Source organism: Amblyomma americanum, chromosome 2 (assembly GCF_052857255.1).
Source record: "Amblyomma americanum isolate KBUSLIRL-KWMA chromosome 2, ASM5285725v1, whole genome shotgun sequence".
Classification (NCBI taxonomy): Eukaryota; Metazoa; Arthropoda; class Arachnida; order Ixodida; family Ixodidae; genus Amblyomma; species Amblyomma americanum.
This window is the reverse complement of record NC_135498.1, coordinates 43,655,255-43,679,633: the sequence shown is the minus strand read 5'-3', so window position 1 is coordinate 43,679,633 and position 24,379 is coordinate 43,655,255. Positions and strand designations below refer to the sequence as shown.

At 49.3% G+C, this 24,379-nt stretch overlaps 1 non-coding gene across 1 annotated transcript; it reads right to left on the bottom strand.

Annotated features, from left to right (window-relative positions):
* Positions 1-5,626: 5,626 nt before the first annotated feature.
* Positions 5,627-5,698, bottom strand: TRNAS-ACU (transfer RNA serine (anticodon ACU)). The gene has a single exon. It is a non-coding gene; the product is annotated as a tRNA-Ser (tRNA).
* Between the last annotated feature and the right edge of the window lie 18,681 nt (positions 5,699-24,379).

The window sequence follows — 24,379 nt, the reverse complement described above, 5'->3', positions numbered from 1 at the left end:
CCCTGCGGCCACGTCTTGATGGAGCCTAGTAGCACGCCCTGCGCCCTATAGGCCGCGAGCATATCGCGACGAGCATCGGCGAACGCGGCACAGTGAAGGAGCAGGCGTTCTAGTGTTTCCTCTGCACCGCATCCGTCACACGCGTCACTCGTCGCGATTCCGTGACGTTCCCGTCGTTCCCCGGGCCACAAGCAGCCAATGCGCGCGCGGAGGATCATTACACGTTGTGACCGTGTAATTGCGCGACAGCCGGTAATACTGTCGATGCGCTCACCTCCTGCGATGCGTGGTTCGGGGTACTGCTTTCGGAGATGGTCGTGGATGGCCGCACGCACGTCCTCCAGCGCAAGGGGCAGATCGCTGGCAGGTAGTTGGTGTGCAGCGGTCGTGAGGTCGTCAGCTTCGTTGCCGGCGATGCCGCAGTGACCGGGCACCCACTGTGCACGCATGGCACATCCTCTCTGCGCGAGGCGCTCAATGCGCGAGCGAATTTCCCGCACTAGTGGGGTACCGCGGCCGTTAGATTGCAGGCGGCTGAGGGTGGCGCGGGAGTCGCACAGTTGAGCACTGCTGGGCGGCGGAGGGTCTAGGGTGAGCAGCAGGTCCAGCCCGAGCCGCATCCCCATCAACTCCGCCGTGGTGGAGGAGCCCAAGAAGGTTGCGTGTTGCTGGCTGTGCAGTCGCAGGGCGGGGATGGTAGCCGCCGCTGCAAGGGAGCAGCTGTCGCGGGCCACTGAGCCATCGGTGTACAAGAGGAGATGGTCCTGGAGCTCCTCGTGCATGACGGCTCTGGCCAGCTCTGCACAGCACAGAGGGGTGTGCTCCGCTTTCCCGCAATGCCGACGATCTCTCGCTGTACCTCCGAGGCAGCAGGCCAGGGCTCGCAGGAGCCGTAAGGGGGGGGGGGGGGGGGGGGCCTTGCGTCAATTGCGCATACTCGAGCAGCGCCGCGCCCATTCGTGAGCACGGGTGCGAGTGCATACGCTGCAGTAGCGAGCCGCCGTCCGGTGCGCGATGAAGCCGGTCGAGGTGATTCAGTGCCCTGCGCGTTGCTTGGGGCTCAAGTGGCCACGCTCCTGCCTCTGCCAACGTTGCGGCGCACTGCGAGTTTTTAGTAGGCCTAGGCACACGCGCAGGGATTTGCGATGCTGGAGCTCGAGTTCTTTCCAGCACGGCTTGCGCACTGTAACGAGCGGCAGCGCATAGAGCACCGCCCCCAAAGCTGCGGAATTGTATAGCCACAGCGCGGCTTGCTGGGAGATGCCTGGCCTCGAGCGGTGGTGGTGGTGGTGGCTTAAACATTTATTGCCAAATACCGAGGGGGGCAAACCCCTTAACATGGCACGAGGCAACCCTTAGGGGACTGCCCTTACAGGGCAAAGGACAGCCCTTGGAGGGCTATCCGCTTCAGGGAGCCGGTAATTGTCCGGCGCATGTCAGCAGCAGCGGAGCTGGCCAGGATGGATCCCGTAGAGTATAGGTTACGGGTCCAATTGGACTTTCTTTTTGGAAATTTGGCGGAGAGTTTGAAGGATGCTTCACTTCCGCCACCGGTTGGCCCGGTAATGCACTACCTCCAGGATCGGCCTTGTCCTTAGAGCTTCTTTACTACGCTGTCTTTCTATCTCATATTTCAACTCTCGTACTATCTGCACGTGGTAGCGATTGTGGCGCGGCTTGAGCCAGTGAGCAGGCCTGTGCACTTTCCTTTTCTTTATTCCTGGCAACAACACACAGACAGAGTCTCTCAGTATGACTCTGCCATGGTGGGGGATGGAGGGTGTGGGAAGGCAGGACATGTGAGGAGGACATGAAGGAAGTCTCCCGGTTTCCCGCAGAGCTTACAAGAAGAAAGGAAATGATCGGGGTAGCGGGCATGAAGGAGAATAGGGTAGGGAGCAGTTCGGGTCTGGAGTAGGCGCCATTGGGAGGCCTGGATTAAGGTTAGGGAGGGAGCCTGCGGTGCGTAAACGCGCCGGGTATCTCGGTAGTAGGCAAGAAAATCTTTGAAGGTAAGCAGACGCTCCCGGGATGGCGGAGGAGGTCCAACGCTGGCCCGGAAAGTGAGACCTCGGGCGAGGGAGTGGACCTTCTCTTTACCCGGGAGGCCTGCGTGTGCGGGGGTCCAGATAAGGGTTACGGGGTGGGTGGGGTGCCAGAAGCGTAGAAGCCGAGCCGCGGTGTGGGATATCAGGCCTTTGGCGAAATTGGATAGGGCGGATTTTGAGTAGGAGAGAATTTTGGTGGCAGAGGTGGACGCAAGAGCGAGGGCAATGGCCGCTTCCTCTGCGATTTCCGATGAGTCTGTGGTGACGGATCGTGATGCGATTAGTCGTGTCTGAGATTTAGCGACGGCGAGAACCAAGTGGGAGCCCGACGAGTACGCTGCCGCGTCCACGTAGGCTACCTCGGGATTGTTGCCGTAGAGCTTGTGCAGGGCTTTGACGCGGGATGTCCTGCGTTTTCCGTTGTGCTCGGGGTGCATGTTCTTAGGGATGGGAAGGATGATGAGATGCGAGCGTAGATCTGGAGGTAGGGGAACCCCCTCGGTAGGATGGGTGATCAGGGTGATGCCTAGCTGACAGAGTAGAGTGCCGCCTGCCGCGGTACTCGACAGGCGAGTCAGCTGTGCTGTTAGGGTGGCTTCTGCCAGCTCCTCAAACGTGTTGTGGGTACCGAGGTTGAGGAGCCGGGTAGTGGAGGTGCTGGGGGGTAGGCGGAGGGCAACCTTCGTGCAGCTCCCGAGGAGCTCGTTGATGCGGTCCCGCTCCTTCTGCTTTAGGGGGAGGTAGAAGAATGAGTACGCCGTGCGGCTCGTGATGCAAGCTTGAGTGAGGCGGAGAGTGTTCCGCTCTCGCAGACCCGCGCGCCGGTTCGGCACGCGCCGAATGAGACGGGTGGTTTGCTGGGCTTGGGTCTGGAGAGTTTGGATGGCGTTGCCATGCACGCCGTGGGAGTGGAGGACGAGGCCCAGGATGCGAATCTTGGAGACCAGGGTAATGGGGTGGTTTCCTTGAGTGAGTGAGATGGGAGGGTTGGCGGGGTCGTGCGGCCTGGGGTGGTAGAAGAGTTCTGATTTAGAAGGGGAGCAGGCTAGGCCGCGCGCGCGAGCGTATGAGCCGATGATGTTGAGGGCCGACTGTAGGTTGTGTTCCATGTCGGCATCACTGCGTCGATTTGCCCAGATAGTGATGTCGTCAGCATAGATGCTGAAATGTATGTCGGGTATTTGGGCGAGTTGGTGGGGGAATTGGAGAAGGGCTATATTAAAGAGGATAGGTGACAGTACAGCACCCTAAGAGGTTCCTCGTGAGCTTGTGCATGGCAGCGGTGATCCTCTTCATCTGCAGACAGGCCTTGGTCGCCGCGGGGCGGAAGGAAAGGCGCCAGTAGATGTCCAGGCCAAGGTACCGCACCGATTTACGCCAAGAAATCGGAGTCCCGTCCAGTGAGAGTGGCGCAAGGTGCGCGCGCGAGCGCGAAACCCAGGCCATGGCCACCGATTTGTCCGCGCTCATCGACAGACCAAGGCCGCGAATGCTAGCATCGATCGCGCTCAGGGCTTCTTGAAGGCACCCCCGCACGCGGAACGCCTTGCCCGGTGGTCCCCGGCACCACAGAACTATGTCGTTTGCATATATGGACATGTACACATGGTGTTGGCCGCTCGTGGGCAGGGAGGCCGGCACCGCCGACATGGCCATATTAACCAGAAATGTTGATACGACAGAGTCCTGCGGCACGCCCATGTCCACCGGGCGAGAATTGGAGAGCTTACTCCCTACTCGTACGCGCATGGTACGCCCGCTCAGGAAGCCATGAACGTATCGCGAAAGGCGCCCGCTCACACCGGCTCCCTCAAGCATCGCTAGAATTCCCAGGTGGTCGCAATTATTCTGTCGCCTGCCACTTCTTCTTCTTCTTCTCCTCAAGTAATATGCCCACTACGGCCCCTCTTTCTTCCTTCTCTTTAACTCACTCCTTTATCCCTTCCCTTACGGCGGGGTTCAGGAGTTTGCGATATGTGAGACAGTTACTGTGCCATTTCCTTTCCCCCAAACCAATTTTCATGGATCGAATACTGCATTCTTGGAAGAGGTTACGTTAATTCAAAATAGGTTTATAAATTTAAAAATTAATTGAAAAGAAAACAAAACCATTTAATATAGGCGTCGCAACCAACGGTCATATTAAGGAGAAAAACTACGATGACCTTAAGGAAGTTTTTGCACTTGAATCAATGAGGCTAGGCTGCACCGCTATTCACTTTGAAAGATAGTCATAGAGTCGCTTTGGTCTCGACGTCACGAATATAAATTTAGCAGCCGGAAAAAATTGACGTCTGATTTTGTCGGCCATAAATACGCCTTTTGCTCCCCAAGTAGTGATATAAAGCACCAATTCATCCCGCGAAAAGATATTGGCATGAAGTTGCTTTCAGCGCGCCTTCAAACACCGCATGCCATTCCGTTCTTCAAAAGCAATATCAGCGGGGGTGAGCCTAACAAGAGGACCTAAATTATCGGCACCTATTTCAGAATTTCGTGCGCAAAAGAACCATTGAACGGAGACTGTTTAAAGTAATTCGCTTCCTCCCCGCCGCGTTTGGATGGAGGCGAAACACATAGGCGCCCGTGTTCTGTGTGATGTAAGCGCACGTTAAAGATCCCCAGGTGATCGAAATTATTCCGGAGCCCTCGACTACGGCACCACTTTCTTCCTTTCATCTTTCGCTCCCTCTTTTTTCCTTCATTTACGGCGTGGTCCGGGTGACCACCGCGATGTGAGACAATTACTACGCCATTTACTTACCTCCAGAACCAAAAACCAGCTTAACTAATAATAATAATTTGTTAGGGGGGAAAGGAAATGGCGCCGTATCTGTCTTATATATCGTTGGACACCTGAACCCCACCGTAAGGGAAGGGATAAAGGAGGGAATGAAAGAAGAAAGGAAGAAAGAGGTGCCGTAGTGGACGTTTCTGGATTATTTTCGGCTACCTGGGGATCTTTAACGTGCACTGACATCGCACAGGAAACGGGCGCCTTTGCGTTTCACCTCCACCGAAACATGGCCGCCGTGGTGTGGTTCCCACCTGGGTACTCCGGCTCAGTAGACGAGCGCCTAACCACTGAGATTGAAAATTGGCTTTTGGGGAAAGGAAATGCGCAGTATCTGTTTCACATCTCGGCTGACACCCGCACATCGTCTTAGGGGAATGGATAAAGGTGGGACTGAGAGAAGAACGGAATAAAGAGGTGCCGTTTTGGAGGGCTATGGAGTAATTTCCAACACCTGGGGATCTTTAACGTCCACTGATATCGCATATCACACGGGCGCCTTTGCATTTCGAGCGCCCTAACCCCTGAGCCACCGCGTTGGTTGAATTGAAAATTTTAAGTTGGTTTTTTGAGGAACGGAAATGACGCAGTAACTTCTTAAATATCTCGGTGGACTCCCGAACCGCGCAATAAGGGGAGGTATAAAGGAGGGAGTGAAAGATGAAATGCGGAAAGAGGTAGTGGAGGTCTCAGGAATAATTTCTACCACTTAGGGGTGTTTAGCGTGCACTCACATCACACAGCACACGGGCGCCTTAGCGTTTTTCCTCCATAAAAACGCAGCCGCCGCGGTCGGGTTCGAACCCGGGAACTCCGGATCAGTAGTCGAGCGCTCTAACCACTGAGCCACCGCGGCGGGTCATTTCATTTTTCAAAAACCAATTTTCAATTTTCATTTACTGATTTACTGATTTATCCCTTTATCCCTTAACTTTATTCTTTTATACCTTCCCCATTATCCCTTGAACCCTTCCTTTACGGCGTGGTTCAGGTGTTCAACGATATTTGAGACAGATACTGCGCCAGTTACTTCCCCCAAAACCAATTAATCTTATTATCAATTTCCATCTTCAAACGCAAAAGGTGCCTGTATGCTCTCCGATGTAAGTGCGAGTTAAAGATTCCCAGGTGGTCGAAATTATTCCACAGCCCTCCACTGCGGCACCTCTTCTCTCACTTCCTCCTTTATCCCCTTACGGTGCAGTTCAGGTGTGCGCCGTGATGAGAGACAGATATTGAGCAATTTCTTTTCCTTAAAAACCATTTTTTTCAATATGGAGGAAAAACGCTAAGGCGCCCGTGTGCTGTGCGATGTCAGTGCCCGTTAAAGATCCCCAGGTGGTCGAAATTATTCCGGAGCCCTCCACTACGGCACCTCATTCTTCCATTCTTTCACTCCCTCCTTATCCCATCCCTTACGGCGCGGTTCAGGTGTCCAACGATATATGAGACAGATACTGCGCCATTTCCTTTCCCCCAAAACCAATTATTATTATTATTATAACAGGGGAAGGGAGGGGGCGAAAGGTCGGCCGCAGATGCGCGCGAGACCTTTCGAACGTCTCGCGCAGCGGATTGGCAGCAGAAACGCCCATGGCACTGGCAACGAACGGATCTCGTGACGACAAAAGCACCAGGCGTTTAGGATTCAGTTCCCAGTTGAACTTCAAGTGTGACACAAGGCGCAGAGTGATGCTGGTGCACAACAACGATTCGGCTGTGTTCAGCCGCGTCCTCAAGGCTGCAGACATCGTGAGGAGCTACCTCCGCTGCATCACGGCGAGTTCCTGGAACCTGGCGGCCATCAGGGGCGTCTCAAAGTTCGTGCACCTGGCTCAGGGCCCGAGCTTCCAGCGCCTGAATCCCCCAAGAGGACGCACGGTGGCGGCGTCCCTTACGCAGAAGGGGGAGCAGGAGCGGACGCAGGCCATCATGGTATGAAACGAATCATGCATAGTCTATAACATGCTTCCTAGGTAAAGCTTCGAGTGATGCCTGGCATTTTTCGGGAACTTTGAGTAACCTGAAGAAGGACGTTCTGGCGGGCTAGTTGGTTCATAATGAAGAGAATGAGTCCTTTTGTACCGTCTTGTTTAAGTAACCGCTGTTACAGACTCAGACTGAAGCACAGTATAGAGGGATGCCTCATTCGCATGGCCGTTGTTTTGACAACAGGACTTGTGTTAGCGCACAGACGAAGACACATCCTATTGTAGAACCATTCGCTGGCGGAATTAGTCTTTCTTGCCGACCCTTCATTTTGTTCAGTCAAGGATTCCATCTTTTCTGCCCTCTTCCCACCGTAGATGTTTAAGACGGACTACGAACAACCTTGGCGCTGCCCTTATACTAAACATTGTTTAGTTCGCAAATTTACTAAATAGTGCTATCTCATATGCGCTGGAGAATAAAAAGTAAGGAGAAGATTGATGATGGGAGCTTAATCAGGAGTATCCTCCCGTGGGCCATGCTAAAAATACGCTTTGTATGGACGCAAGCGCGGCTCCTACTATTGTCACCATGAAATGCCCCTCACATGATTTAGCTGCAGCGTGTACAAAGCGGCAAAGGTCAGGCTGAACCTGCATGTCCTTTTCTGGTTGGTAAGATCTTGGGTTTCTGTTTCAACTACGCGTCTATTTTTTAAAATCAAAGACGAGTCTTCGAACGCGAACCCGCCGCGGTGGCTCAGAATTTAGAACGCTCGGCTACTGATCCCGAGTACCCGGGTTCGAACCCTACAGCGGCGGCAGCGTTCCGATGGAGGAGAAACGCAGAAGGCGCCCGTGTGCTGTACGATTTATGTGCACGGTAAAGATCCCCAAATAGTCGAAATTATTCCGGAGCCCCCCACTACGGCACTTCTATCTTCCTTACTACCTTTACTGTGTCGTTTATTGCTTCCTTACGGGCAGTTCGAATGTCTACCTAAATATGTGAGGCAGTTGCCGCGCCATTTCCTTCCCTCCAAAATCAACTCTTTAATCATTTAAAGTGTCTTTAACGCGTTTAATCATTTCTTTAACGCGTTCCAACATAATGGAAAACGGAGCCTAACATATTAGTTAAAAAACAAAATCAAGCAGTCGGCCTCGGTGTCACATTCAATACGCAATACAAGATGTCAGAGGTCCATAGTGACGAATATTTCACCCACAAATCTAGCGGCCAATTGTACTACCGGGGCATGCCATAATGCATGTGTCGGCCACAAACATGAAGTGCAAATATTAACGTATTCGCTCGAAGCACGTTGCGTTTCATACTTTACCCGCCATGGTGGCTCAGTGGTTAGGACGCTGGACTACTGAGCCGGAGTACCCGGCTTCGAACCCGACTGCAGCGGCCGCGTTTCGATGCGATAGAAACGCAGAAGGCGCCCGTGTGCTGTGCGAAGTCAGTGCACGTTAGATATCCCCAGGTGTTCTAAGTTATTCCGGAGCCATCCACTATGGTACCTCTTTTTTTTTGCTTTTCTTTAACTGCCTCTTTTATCCCTTTCCTTATTCCCTCAAATACTGAGAGTCCATAGATACGACCGCAATGGAGCTGACACTGCAAGGTTTCATAGCTATCGCCGGAATCATAGTGTTGTATGCGTTAATTCGGATTGATTACATCGGCTTCTAAGAGAGTATATAAGGTTACTGTTTTTAGAAAATTTCAAGCGCCATAATTTCCCGCAACATGACATAGAAAAGACCACCAATGTCTTTGAGACCCCATAATGCATATGGCAGCGTAGATAAGGGGATAGCTTATACATGTTATTCTTGTGATTCCAGAAAATGAGAAAAAAGATTAAGGTGGTAGATTTCGAGGGCGTAATGAAGAATCGATCAGAATGCATTTCTGCACCAGTTGCTTCGTGCAAGGATATGCATTTATTTTTACTTAACTTTTTTCCAACGGGAACAAAGAGCATAATGCCTAAAAATACGTTGTGCGGCACCATGGAGGCAGCGTGCGGCCGTCAGTGGTCGGTCTCTAGCATATTTCATTGTCGATTATGACGCTGACTGTGCATGGCCGCTTTAGCAAACTACCTGCCCAAGCAATCCCTTCGCGACGAGCTCAATGTAATGCCAAGTGTTTCAAAACGTAGCGGGCTACTCGGAATGAGGAAATGATTCCAGACCGCCACATTAGCCCATACATGGCTCCTTTACAGGCGCCATGTATGTTTTTGAAAGCAGTACTTGAAGGTAAAGTAACTGGCGAGAACTTAGGAGCTGCTATCTGTTGTTGCCATGTAGCTTAACCGAGCGTGTCATACTAATGTTGTTACTCCACTACAATTTAGGAATAGCAGCAAATGTTAGCTTCCGCTGAGTATTTCGTGGACAGTTCCCGTTCTGTTCATTCTACCGTAGAGAGGATTCTACACAAACCGACATTCTCACGCGAAAAGGCAATAAAATGGTTCGTAAACAAATCCCTTCACTCCAAATCCACTCCAATTCCAAATCTATACTCATGTGCCAAACTTTCTGAATTTCGCGAGCCTTTCGTTCAGCTCAGTCAGCATCGACAATATGTTTTCCTGAAGATTGAAATACATTCCTTATTTTACTTCACATTCTAAAAATTTTAACCGAGACTGTTTTAATAGCGTATGGTGCGTTATGGCATATTTTATTGTATGGTATGGTATGGTACGGTGTGTTATGATGTGGTATGATGTGGTATGTGCGGTTTAATGGCCCACACCTGCACATGGACCATGAGGGACGCTGCAGTAAAAGGACTCCGTGTTAAATTTGATGACCTCGAGTTTTTCGATGTTCTCTCAGTTGGCATCGCACAGCACGTGGGGATGGCTTACGGCTCAAACAAACTGCATTTCGCCTTTGTCGAATTGAGGCCACTGCTGTCTGGATTCGATCTCGCGACCTTAGGCTGTAGAGCCGACGCTCACAGTCACTATGGGCCATCCCGTAAACTACGAGTCTCTTTTGTTGGGTTTCTAGCCTAGTTAATTTGGGCTTTCTCAAGATTGTATTTGACACCGCCGTCTACTCCGGGTGGCCGCCACCCCCGCCTACATTCTATCGGCCGCTCGCATTCCTTTCGCTTCGGGAAGAGCGACAACCGTAGAGGAACTGTGGCAGCGATTAGGCCTCGGCATGTATTTCCGATGAAGTGCACGGCGTTACTATCAGATAGCATGTCCTAACCGAAAACCGCTGCATTGTTCCTACTGGTCAACGTGAGTTTAATCCAGTTTATTACATGTGAATGTCAGATTTAAAGGAATGCGTGGTCAGGGCAATAGGCCCTCACGACACTGCCCAGTATGTGGTCGATTGGCGAACCTTGCGCCTTGGTCGGAAGCACGTGAATGTAGGTGGCGAGTTAATAGAGTTTGCTGCCGCTGTGATATAGTTCTTATGTAATTCAATCTAAGGAAAAGGAGACGAATCTCTGGTTGAGTTTCCATAACCTTAATATTAATTTACCGAAGCTTTCGTACGCATTAAGTAACTATTTCGGAGCATATTTCGGCCTATCACTGCCATGCGTCTCGTAAGTTGCGATACATTTTCCTGCGTGCACATGTTTAATATAATTCATTTAGAGCGCAAGCGCTAAAACGTTAATAAATTCGTCGCTTTGCCCCGGCAAACGATGAGCGTTTATTAAAGCTATAGGTGCTCGTCTGCACTTCTGCCTAAAGCTTATCGAGTGTTATTTTCTCTGATCGAGTGTTCTTTTTTTTTACATCAACGTTTTAGCCGGCCCACTCGAGCTTCGGCGGCGTCAGTAGTTCCTACAGCAGTCCCACAATGGGCTCAGCGGACTCGGACCCGGAGGCGTTCGAAGGCGGAAGGCGCTTTTTAGACAAGGCGCAACGCCCGGCCTCCCAGGTCCTGCAGCTCCAAGAGACCATACCGCTTCCGGAGGGCGGGCAGGCAGCTGCTCAGGAAGCGTTCCAAGGCGGCGTCGAAGAACGCCGGAATGGCAGCTTTGGAACGGGCGCTGTTGCTCCGTGAGGCGGCGCAAGGCAAGCCGGTAAGGGACAGGGCCTTGTTGCACAAATCAGTTAGTTCGTCCAGTATTTGCAGTATGAAAGGCTCTCGACTCTTCACCGGCTGGAATATACTTAAGTGGAACATTTTGTCCGGATATTTGGTGAATTACTTCTGACATGGATAATGTGCGCGAAAAAAGCACTCACGGGACAGGATACAAGACGAGCACAAACTGACAACTAACTTTATTCGTAGAACGCGGAACTATTTGAGAGGAGCACAAAAAACCTGGCATGCACAGTCAAAACCGCGCATCTTACAAACGACTGAAATGAAAAGCGCGACAGAGGCGGTAAGCAAAGGGAGACAGATAGTGAGGCCCTATGAGCATAAGATGTCGCACAACCTAAAGAAAGTGGCGGGCAAGTATAAAGTGCCAATGCTGCCTACTGGTCTGTTAACAGGGGCAAAGCTATGCCCTCGCATCATTATACAAGAAGCGCAGAAATGTGGTTGTAGCAAGAAACACGCGAAGCGCTTTGTAGAATGCGCCGTCGGTGTCATACACGAAATACCACCAACTTGTGGTAAGAGGTATGTAGGCCAGACTGGATGCTGCCTTAACGATTGTGCACGGGAACATGACCTATCGTTATCGATGGGGGAGGGTTCAAATTTGCCTAAACATTGCCTGAATTACGACAGGCGATGTTTAGGCAAATTTGAACCCTCCCCCATCTCTTGGCCGGCAAACTAGACCTGAACACACAGCTTCATGGCTGTGTTGCCACCAGCGGTCCTCTTCTTGAGCACCCCTAGGCTTATCTACTTCAAACCGACGCATCGTCTTGACGTCACTGAAGGAAGTGTTGAATTAAGTAGACGCATTCCGGCGTTCGAGGAAGCACGTCATTGTATTAAGTTGCTAACTCCGCATTGAAAAAAATTGCACAGCTAAATTCACCGGCTTAGAGCATTTATCCACCAGAACCGATTGGCATTCGCGCCATTAACGACCCTCCAGGTTTTTCCCGTGACACCACCCTCAGGTTGCACTGATCTTTCTCTGTCCTCATTAAACCAGCAAGCAGGTTTCCCCTTTCCTTTTCGGCGCGGGCTCCGACAGCCGTTGCTAATGCGACCAAAAGCCTTTCACTCTCTCTCTATCTCTCCATTTCCCTCGCGCCAAGATTTCCTCCTTTTCGCAGTGTAATGCCTGACGCTGCGAGGTGTAACATTGATTCCATCTTTGAAGGCCCAATGTTTGGCTCTTTGACTACGCTACCAAAGCTATCGCGTTATAATAGCTTGGTAGAGACAATCCTTGTGCCGCTTATAACTTGCCGCGTCCGCCTTGTTTTAAGAGTGCCTCGTCTGCGTCAGCACATATTTTAAGGCCCTGCGTGTTTGAAGGCCTCTGCAGTAATTGGAACATTAATAGTTCGCGAATAGCCTTCGTTACGCTCTCATTTCCTGTCAACTCAAATCTGAATACCTTCTTTTCGTTTTGTGTATGCTATAACAGGCCTCGGACGTACGTGCAATAGGCCAGCCGCAGTGGTGGCTTAGTGGCTGTGGCGCTCTATTGTTGAGCCTGAGGACGCGGGAGCAATGCGTGCTTCGGCGGCCTCGTTTCCCTGGTAGCCACGCTCAAAAGGCGGACGTGTACTGTATTGTCATCTCACGTTAATAATCTCAGCTGGTTTAAATATTCCCGGAGACGTCCGCTAATACGCCTTTTCTTATTTTTTGTTTCACTCCATACGCAGCCACCTGGCGGCAGCTAGATTCGATGAGGCGCAGGTGTCGCCTCAAACTGCGCACGATCAGCAGAAGTGCTTCAGGCGATCGGGTGCAGGTTAACTCAAGCGTAAAGGATACGTCGAGAGGAATTGCTGACTCTTGCGTAACTTGTTTGAACTGAAGCAGAAGCATCGAGTCCGATGAGGGGGATTTTAGATTTTCTGGCCCAACAAGCAGAAGAACACTGTACGCTTGTGAATGACGCCCTCTTGACGCTTGTATGTACATGGTCGGTCAAAAGTTCCCTGACCACAGGGCCTGCTTTTCAACAGTATACATTGGCACTTAAGAACCCGATAAAGCAGTCGTTAGAACGCTACTACTGCCAAACTCTACAGATATTTTCAGCGTCTGGGGTGACGTAACCGCCCGTCTACACGGCTCTAAAGCAGACCCTGTGGCTTAAAAACCTTTGACCGACCTTGTACATTCCAAGGCACGGTGGGCAAGTGTCCATATATTCTCCGAACCTTTTTCCTTAACTCATGAGAGGCGAACTGGGGACAGGCCATGATTCTGTGCGCTCACCTGTGGCCTTCGGGCAGAATGCGTATCTCCATGCGTATCTCCAATAATTTTTTTTTCTACACAGTCTGCAATCCTTCCTGTGCAACACGCGTCATTTCTGAGATCTTTGGTTTACGCAAGCGCCATAACAGCAGGCCGCCGGCACGGCATCACCCGCTTTCTTTGAAGTAGCTTCATCAATAGGACCTGCGCTTTATTCTCAAATATCCTCCAGCACATGAAGCTTGTCTGCCGAATTGGAATGCTGCAAGCGATTCTGCAATTAACAGACGGCCTGTACAACTAGATGCCATGCATCAAATAAGCCAGTGTTAAAACTACGCATCCACACATCGTGCTACTCGACAGCCCGGTCTCTTCATACGCATACATGTGTTGTCTTGAGTGGAAAAATGAGCAAGCGTGCTAATGGTTTTTCCTTTTTCGTCGCAGGGTCCCGGACATGTGCAAGTAATTTCGCGTCGGGCCAACTGGACGTGGACGCACATGGTCACTTCTGTTCGGTTCTGCTTCGAGTACAAGTCCGGGATCGCCCGATTGTTAGTGAACGTATGTTTTAAATAATTGAAATCAACGTTTAATAAACACAGCGAAGAGAATTTTGCTATCACAACACGCCTCTTATTTCCTTGTGCGCTCTGTGCACTTGCTGTGTTTCAGCGGGTACAAAATTGGCTGCGGCTTTGACTGCTTCATGAAGTGATCGATTGTGATTGATAGGTAATAGTCACAATTCATTTATATATTTCCAACAGCACTTTTCTAAAAGGCCTGAAAAATGTATTCTGGGACAAAAGTATATACGGTATAAAGCATTACAATTTCACCGCGCATCCCGTAATTTTCACCCTTTCCGCACAAATTCATAGAGCCTGTGCCCAGCTGGGTGCGCGTGCAGTCTGTTTCTGGCCTCTAATATCCGACTGCCGACTACACGTTGCTGAAACACAAAGCAAATACGCAGCGTTTCTTTTTGTGTACGTTAGCACGATCAGACAGTAATAATAATTGGTTTTGGGAGAAAGGACATGGCGCAGTATCTGTCTCATATATCGTTGGACACCTGAACCGCGCTGAAAGGAAAGGGATAAAGGAGGGAGTGAAAGGAGAAAGGAAGAAAGAGGTGCCGTAGTGGAGGGCTCCGGAATAATTTCGACCACCAGGGAATCTTTAACGTGCACTGACATTGTACAGCACACGGGTGCCTTAGCGTTTTGCCTCCATAAAAACGCAGCCGCCGCGGTCGGGTTCACACCCGGGACTCCGGATCAGTAGCCGAGAGCCTTAACCACTGAGCCACCGCGGCGGAGTCAGACAGAACAGGTTCTTGGTAAACGCAAACAACCTCCTGTGAAGCTGTGGTTGAGCGAAAGGCAGAGGACCGCATCTCTCTCCCTGCCGAATTTCGCGGCACACAGTTCCATAACGTCCAACATTGCTACACCTCTGTATGCACCTTTAACTTAAACGTTATGCCTCTCTAATGCCGTTTAAAAAGAACCTCAATAAAAGAACGTTAAGAAGAACTCCACCCAATCTTCTAAGAAAAATACATTGTTTGTTCGTTTTTTTGCAGGATGAGGTTTAATCGGCTGCAAAAAATTCATTTGTTGGTGATGCTGATGAATTTTAATCTGAAGCATTCTTTCTGAGGCTTTTGTTTCAAGCTCTGGGCCCAAATAGTGAAAACGATTCCGTGGTAATACCCGCCGCGGTGGCTCAGTGGTTAAGGCGCTTGTCTATTGAGCCGCAGTACCTGAGTTTCAACCCTACCGCCGCCCGTGTGCTTTGCGATGTCAGTGCACATTATTAAAGATCCCCAGGTGGTCGAAATTATTCCGGAGACTTCCACTACGGCACCACTTTCTTCCTTTCTTCTCTTATTGCATCCTATATCCCTTCTCTTGGGGCCCGGTTCGGGTGTCCACCGAGATTTGAGACGGTTACTGCGCAATTTCCTTTCCTAAAAAAAAACTAACAAAAAGATGAGGTAATCGTTTAGAAAATGATGGCCGCGTAGCATACCCGCAGGCACCCTGCACAAGAAACGTTCATGCCATCACCGCAATTTGTTCCCTAAAACGAAGGGAAGCTTAAACAAGCTCTGTTTGTATTAAAATTTGCGTTTTTGTAGCTTTAACTCGCTAATCTGTCTTTACTGACCAAAATCTGTCCCTTTAAAAATATATTGTTGGAGGAACTCCTTTTTATGCTTAAAGTCTCTGCATTTCCACTGCCATACACTGAGATGATATCACTTAGCCATGAGTGAATGAGAAGAACGTGCATGTAATACCTTTGAGTCGCTATCGAACTTATTTTCTACCCGTATTCCGGGCGTACCGTTTGCTCATTTGGAGTCTTCCGGAGAGATCCATGATGTCTTGTCTATTACTATCTACCTTAATTCCGATGGCTTGGAGCCTAGCTGAGAACTGTCCCTAGGCTGCTACGATTTGATGTTGAATAACATACGCGATGTGCTGATGGAGCAGACTTTCTAGTTGTTGCATTACCTGCACGAACTTTATTTGGACCTTGTGATGTATCTACCCCCGAAATCCCTGGAGGTGTTCTATCTCAACTTCGAATACCTGTAGCTGTTTTTATGCTTATCTCGAAGGAAATATGCTTTTGGGCTTGTGTGCAGGCAGGGACAGAGAAATGTACTCTCTTAACCAAGGAATGCACGGCAACTACCATACACTTAGAACTTCACACGGAAATCAAACATACTTCTATCAGCATGCATCTTCTTCATCTTGGCAGCCAGCGCGCTAACACGCGAACGTGTACAGGAGACCCCAAATGCGGAATGACACGCTCGAGGATATCTTTATGAAAGCCAGCAGTTATACAGAAAAGGCACCCTTAGTCATAGTGGGCGACTTCAACGCCCGTAGTTACGCCGGGGAGTACACTAAGGAAGAGAAAGGCAGGAAGTTTACCGAAGTTTACCGAACAGGAAGTTTACCGAAGTTCACCCTGTCTCTTACCAGCTTGCCGGTAAGGGACAGGGTCTGACTGCAGCGCTCGGTTCGGCTAGCATGAACGAAAAGTTCATTAAGCTTCACTCCTTTCACTGAAGGGTTGCAATGTAATGGAAAAGGCTAAACCTTATATTCGGAACCCTTTGCGACAAGCTCTCTAAACCCGTCCTAAGCAAAGCATGCAAGATGATTTATCGGGTTTAACTTTCCAAAGCGACTCTAGCTACGAGGGACACCGTTGTGGAGGACTCCGGACAATTTTGACCACCTTTGGTTCGTTAGCTTGCACTGGCATCGCACAGCACAAGGGCCTTTAGCGTTTCGCCTCCATCCCAATGTGACCGGAGAGGCCGAACCCGGGTCTTTTGGGCCAGCAGCCGAGAACCATAATCACTGAACCACCGGGACCGCGCTAGCATGCAAAACGTACTCAAGTGTATCTTAAATGAAACGCTTCGGGTGGCATCTAAACGACTCGGTGGCGTCGGAGCATAAGAGCATTCGCTCGCTTTTTTTTTTTTGCGCAGATAAAAAAGAGCCTACATTCAGCTGGATTCCATTTTCTGTCTATTTATAGCTTATAAAATTTTCCTTTCAAATTATGTAGTGCCTTTCTCATAAATAGAAATGAATTGAAATTAATGGGTACAAGACTTCCACCGGCCTGGTGCTCGGCTCTTCTAGGGCGAGATGCTTGAGAAAGGGTCTTAGACAAAACCGTTGCCTTGATGGATCAGAGAGAAATTCCACCGTCAAGCAACCCTAAATCCTCCTCATGCGGTAGAAGCCCATTTGTGGCCTAGGGCTGTAGCCGTAGGGCACAGTGACTGGATTTGAAGTCGCAGGCAATTTAGCAGAGCCATGTAACCCTAGCAAGCCGAGCGCAAGGCCGGGGCAAAGCTTGTACCCGTTTTAAGCAAACTGGTGGGCAACCGGCTGGCAGCAGGAATCGAACCCACCACTTCATGAAACCGAGGCCGGTACTCTACCATGGGTGCTCATTTTTTGTGAATTTATAGGTTATAAAATTTTCGTTTGAAATTAAGGAGAGCCTTTGTCATAAATAATAATAATAATAATTGGTTTTTTGGGGAAAGGAAATGGCGCAGTATCTGTCTCATATATCTTTGGACACCTGAACCGCGCCGTAAGGGAAGGGATAAAGGAGGGAGTGAAAGAAGAAAGGAATAATAGGTGCCGTAGTGGAGGGCTCCGGAATAATTTCGACCACCTGGGGATCTTTAACGTGCACTGACATCGCACAGCACACGGGCGCCTTAGCGTTTTTCCTCTATAAAAACGCAGCCGCCGCGGCCGGGTTCGAACCCGGGAACTCCGGATCAGTAGCCGAGCGCCCTAACCACTGAGCCACCGCGGCGGGGCTCATAAATAGAAAAAAATGAAATTCAGCTCGATGTAGACAGCCCAAATTAAATGTCACCAGCTGATCGAAATATTTCCAGAGACGTCCTCTTGGGCACCTCTTTCTCCCTTTTCTTCCCTCCCTCCGCAGCCACTGGGCAGCATCTATTATGTTGGGCGCAGGAGCCGCCACTAACTGCGCAGGGCGAGTAGGTATGCTTAAGGCGATCGGGCGCAGGTTAACCAACGCGTAAGGAATAGGTAGAGTGTTAGCTGAGATTCTCACGTAATTTGTTTCAATTGTTGCAAACAGGGCCTTTGAGTTTGTGACGGAGACGTTACCACTCCGCCACAACGGCTCTAGCTTTAAGCACGAATAAAGGCGGATCTAATGAATGTACTCTTCCGATGCAGAAGTCGGCGCGCTTTCGCAACATATACCCTGGCCTAAAAGAGCTTGGCCATCAGCAATTTTTCTCCAATATCCTCCAGCACATGAAGCTTATCAATAAGCCAAATAAGTGCTTCAGCGCTTCTGCAATAAAAGAGGCCCCGTATAATTTGATGCCATCTGTTAAATAATCGACTGGTAAAAATACATCCCCTCACTTCGAGCTTCTCGACAACTAGGTCTTTTGATACCAATACAAGGGTTGTTCAAAGGCTAAAAATGAGCACGTGTGATATGGCTTTTCCGCTTTCAACACAGGGTCCCGGACATGTGCGCGTTACTTCGCGGCAGGCCAACTGGACGTGGAGGCACCTGGCCAATGGCATTCTGCTTCCAGTACAACTACTGAGCCAGCCGATCGTCTAATAGACTTATTTCCTTTAAAAATTGAATGAAAATTTATAAACGCTGATAAAAGATTTTCACTGTCACAGGATGCCTCTTATTACCTCCTGCGCTGTGTACACTAGCTGTGTTTCAGTGGGTGCAAATAGGGAGCGCTTTTGACTGCCTCATGGAGTTATCGATTGTGATTGATTGGTAATAGTCTATATATTTCCAATTTTACTCTTCTTACCGGCCTCAAAAACTCTTCCGGGGGCAAACGTGCATGCGTTGGCGCATCAGAATGTCAGGTGTTCAATGTCCTATAATTGCCAGCTTTTGCACGTATAGTTACGCAGCCTGTCCCTGCCCCTGTGTACTATAAAGCCTATGCCTAGCTTCCAATATCCCCATGGAGACTACTTGCGCCCTCCCTCCAAGTGTGTGCTAGCAGGACCACCAACAAAGAATCGATTCCTAGTAAGGGGACACCATCACCTTTGTCACGATAGCTGAGCGCGGACAGAAATATACATCTTTTCTTCCCAAATTTCGCGGCGCATAGTTTCTCACCTCTCGCTTCACTAAATCTCTACGTGCAATTATAACCTATACTGGGTATTTCTTTTTAATCAGCGGATTTTTCTTTAAAAATGAGTGAGATAAAACAATGCCGCCTTTCCAAACATCCGGCATGGATGACATTTTTTTTTTGCTGAATATCGAAACGCTTTAATTTGAGTTATCACTGCACACTATATTGCAAAATAATGGGCCTTGATTACTTAGGCGAATCCGATAACTAATTTTGGCATCTGCATTCTACTTCATGATATCGAGCTCACTATTATGCGCGCAGAATTACCCGGTATCTAATCAGACGCTCGACATGTGCCCAAAGTGGTAGAGTCCCATAAAGGTAGGGCACCATAAAGCGCGCCATTTTTCTTACGACAGACGCTCCTCTGATTAGTTATCATCCTCATAAAGAGGTCAAGCGCGACTCTAACAAGGAGCTTTCGCTGCGTAGCTGGTGATATTAACAAAGATGGCAACCAGAGCTTCCAGGATCGCACGTTATTTAATCTTGTGAGCAGGAAATAATAATAATAATAATAATAATTGGTTTTTGGGAATGGAAATAGCGCAGTATCTCTCTCATATATCGTTGGACACCTGAACCACGCCGTAAGGCAAGGGATAAAGGAGGGAGTGAAAGAAGAAAGGAAAAAAGGTTTTTGGGCTGCCCTGCTTACCCTCCCTCGCCGGGACAGCACGTCGTCCCGAGCTGGGAGGACTGGGAGGTCCTGCTCACGTCTGCCGACCCGACATCGCAGATTGCTGCGGTGACTCCGGCTGCCGATGTCATGTCCCGACATGACCTACACGACGCAGTGCGGGACCTCGCAGCGGCCCATGGACCATGCAACGTCTACAACTCGCAGAAATAATTTTTCTGTCCTTCCCTCCGTCCGTCCGTCTGTCTCTCTGTCCATTGCCACTCCACAAACACGGTGTGCCCAAGGCACGTTTTTCGAAACCGAGGTCTAAAAGATGTCCCGGTTGCCACATATAAGAGTAGATTGCAGTTTCTACGCCTCAGAAGAGAAGTGGTCGGAGACTTCGAGGTGGTAAGTTAACAGTGAGCTGCTGATGGTAAGCGCTGACAGATATATTGGAACCACGACTCGGAAACAATGACATCAGTTTGCCTTGCATGAAGAGAACTTCGCCTCAGTTGAGAACAAATAGGTAGAAGTAGACTATCTGCTGATGCTAATTGTCACATTGTTAAAATGATGTCCATAGTTGGTAGTTCTTGGCCGACGAAGCAGCGTGGAAAGTACATATACTACTATTTAGGCCATACCTTATTTGTTCAGTTTCGCCGATCATGGTCCGAGCTGCGCTGACAACCAGTGTCGGCCATTATCTGGCCGCGTAGTAGTGTCCGAAGTGGCTTACGTGTTTAGAACCGCTATTGGCAACAGAGGACGTGTTCGCCTTAAGGCTTGTAGCCGTGGCAATTGCGTGATCTGTAGTTCCGGTGGTGGCGCGGACGAGCTACGCTATGTGTGGTATGTGTGGTAGTAGGTTTGTTTCAGAAGGAGAGGCGGGTTTCTCGGAATCAAATTTCGTTGGAAAATTATGTGGGACACACTTGCTGTACAGGGAGCCAGCTGTGCACTCCTTAGATCGTGGCTTATTTGGTGGTAGTGTATTCAGTGCGAGACCGTGGAGGTGAGTGTGGGTCCTTGCCTTGTACAAGTGCTTAGAATATGCCAAGAGATTAATTGGCACAACAAAGTGGTTGGTGGAAAACGTTCAGGAATCGAATCGGATAGTGCCATATGGAATTCGATTTTAATTCATTAAGTAGGATATCTAAAAACACTGCATTGGCTCGAATAATCTTTTTTTAAAGGCAGCAAAAAAACAGAGGAAAAGATAGAGAACCTGTCGCTGAATAGAGCAACCGAGAGAGAAAATTTTACCCCAAATTTCTCCGTGGGAAGCGCGTTCCAATGAAGGCCGAAAGCTATAGTTGATGGCAGAATATGTTTGTCGAAGCGCTCAAGTCAGTTTGATTCGAGGAGAAGTGGTTGAAAGGAGAGAGGATATTTGCTTATGAGAGCGGTCCTTTCAGACATCCATCGCAGACTATGGACATGCAAGTGCACGAGCAGATAGATATTGGAGGACGCTGATTTGCTTACAGAACTTTGCTGGCAGTATGGAAATGCAGCCATGCTGTGGTGAAGGCTAACTAATTTTCTTCAGTGCGTTTTTAGTTTTTAGCCACCACACTCTCAGAGTTTGAGTGGCGTGTGTGTCTCTATGTCTGTGAAGGCTCTGAGAAGAAAGAGTAACTGTCTCACCTAACTCGCACTACGATAACGCGGTGGCGTTATCCTTCAAATTGCGGTAGTTATGCACCTTTTCTTTTCTCCAAACCAACGGAATGTTTAGCTTGAATGTTAGATTTTGAGGAAAGGAAATGGTGCAGTAGTTGTCTCATCTCGGAGGACTCCTGAACCACGCTGTGTAAGAACGGATGGTGGTGGGAGGAAAAAAAGAGAAAGAGGTACCGTAGTGTAGGGCTCCGAACAGTTTCGACCAAGTTGGGAGTTTTAACTTGCACCGCCATCGCACTGCACACGGTAGCCTTTTGCGTTTCGCCTCCATCGAGACGAGGCCGGCGCTGCCAGGTACGAACCCAGGAACTGCGGCTCACTAGCCGAGCGCCGGGGAATGAGGCTGCTCACAGCTTTGCTGGAGAATTATACATCCGAGGTGCTCTGGATGTGCCCCTGAGTGGGAATAAAGACCCTCTTATAACGTATAAAGAAATAACCGAAACACCTAGACTGGATAGGAGAACACTCTCATTACTGGATAGGTCACTCACTCCAAAGGAGTGCAGGGAATGGAGTAGGTTTCAGGTCAACAGATTCTTTTTTTACTCTATACTACACGATGAAGACTCTGGGGAGCCTGAGCTCTGCAGTAGCTGTCTCAGAATGACTACGCAAAATCACTTAATTTGTAAGTGTCAGATTTCCCCTGGGGCTAAATCACAAAGCATCAAATACTTTGCCACCTGGGAAGAGCTGATCCGGAGTCACGACTTGGATCAGCAAAGACTCCTCATCCGTCAGGCGGAGACAGCTTACTATAAGACTCTCTACGCGGTCTCCGGTGCTGACAGCCGGCCGGGAGGCACCCGCTCCTAATTGCTGCGCCCCGACCGTGAGGCCCCTTGATGACGGGAATAATGTTCATTCATTAATAGCCGAGGGCCCTATCAACCGAGTCACCGCACTAGGTTGATTTTGGAAAAAGCAAGGTCGTATAACTGGCTTCCTGGGTCAATGGACACCTCAATCCCGCTTTGAGGTAAGTGGCGGTGGTGTCCACATGAAAATAACTGTTTTCGAAATACATTTGGTTATTAGCTATGGTAAACCTCCAACCATGTCTTTGCCGGCCATTGTTGCGGCATCGTAGCCCGGGCTGGTGATTGAGAAAGATAGCTACCACGAAATCGCACGCAGTGTCTGGTTTCAAAGCGCACCTAGATAACATGGCTGCAGACGGGTCCTCTCCAGCTTCTGCGGGATTATGACCTGAACGCGACAGGGCGACTGGACTGGGCCAGCAAGGGCAGGGCGCAGTTTTTGCTTCCACCGCACGAAGCCGACGCCGGACACTCCCGTTCCAGTCTAGCAGTTCCAAGCAGGCTGAAAACTATAGGCGATGGCAGAATATGGCCGTCGAAGCGCAAATGCGCAAGTGCGCTTATGCGAACCGAACTCGATGCGCGATGATGTCGCAAGCAGTATCGCGGGGTCGTTATGAAAAGTAGACCACGTCAGGGAGCGAGAAAGTGTGACAATGCTAACTCTCATCATGGCAAAAAATGCCAGCGACAGGTATCCTATGGTGTGCAGGGAGACACGCAGGAGGCAAGGAGACAAATGATAGATCATAATATTGTGTGCGCATTAAAGTGGCTTCATAGTAAAAGGTACAGTAGCTAAGCCACCGATAAGTCGAATTTGCGCCATTTTACAAATAAAATTATTTGCTTGCATGAAACCTAAAGCACTAGTCATTCCGTGCAAACGAAAGAAACAACATACACCGTGCTTGCGCGTTACATACCAATAATTTAATAAACGTGATATACAAATACTCCATTCACGATTCCATAGGAATTGCTGCTACGCTATTCAAGCGCCGTCATGGCCCTGGAAATCCCACTTCGCCACAATCAGAAAGAGCAGCAGGGCGAGCCTGGCTGGCATGGTGCCGTCATGGACTTGTGAGAAGACACCGAAGGAGCACAGTGGAGATGCAGCGAGTGCACCTGAAATGACGAGAATGACGAAGGTGAAGGTGACGGCTGCCACACACACAAATGCCCCGAATCATGTGTTTATGTGCCACTTCACCTGGCGAGTGGCCTTTGGGCCACTGCACATTTCTGCGGCTAAAACAGTCCACCTTGCTTAAGGACGAGGGATGATGAGACCAGACAAAGCGCTTCTCTCTACCGTCTGCAGATGCGCTGTTGTAGCCTTACTATGTCATCCTTACTGGACCATCAGTTCACGTTGTTGCACAATGCTGCTCGTGTGAAGCTTCGGAAAAAGGCTTCAACTGGCACCGACAATCGACGACTATGCCCTAGAGAAAATATAGCAATTTATCTTCTCATGTTAACAGTTAATAAAAGCGCTCAAGGAAACACGGAAGAGATCAAAACGCTGTTAGGAACACGGGAATATGTTAGATGAGAGAGGCTGAGTGAAATACTATGTGATTTTCAATCTAAAGGCACAAAGAAAGCAGCACCTGCATTTATCCACCACCTGCTAATAGCCTTGAGTTCGGGTTTCTGTTATCCTATTCGCTTTTCTTTAAAGGTGATAGTACATCCTTGGTTATGAGGCACCACGTTGTGATGAGCTCCGAGTTAGGTTGAAACTACTGAAGGCTGTAAAAGTTTTTTATGGATAGCTGACAAATATTCCACTATTAAAATGACAAAAATTCTGAGCGTTTAAAAAAACGCTTCCTTGTTTGCTTCATTCAAGCTTGCGTAAATGTCAATCAACATTGTAAATGCGATACTGGTTGGAAAGCACTTTCTGAGGATGCCGTCAGCTTGAGCATTCGCTTGATTGAGGCCACGTCGATTCAGCAAAAAGGAAGAATTTCCTGCCGTAAGGAGTCTCCTCAAAAATTATCTTTTTCTGATGTCAGCCGTTGAGGTTCAGGGAGGACACGTAACTATACGTGCTCCGCATTCCCTTGCTATCTATGAGGACAAATTTTCACAAAGCAAAGATCACCAACCCCGTCCTTAACCAGCCGTTATTATGTCGCATTTATTTGATCCCGTGGCCAAAGCCTTCGTACTGTGCATTTAATTGCGCCCATTGCAGCGAGAGCTTCTGCTTATTCAAGAGACTGAAGTCACTGAACCATCACTTAGGGTGTGTTACATACTGAACTGTAGGGTAACGAAATTATCAGGACTGCAGGTGAAAGTGAGAAGTGCGCAAGTAACGCACCTTCTTTCGTAAAGCAAATGTTCAGTC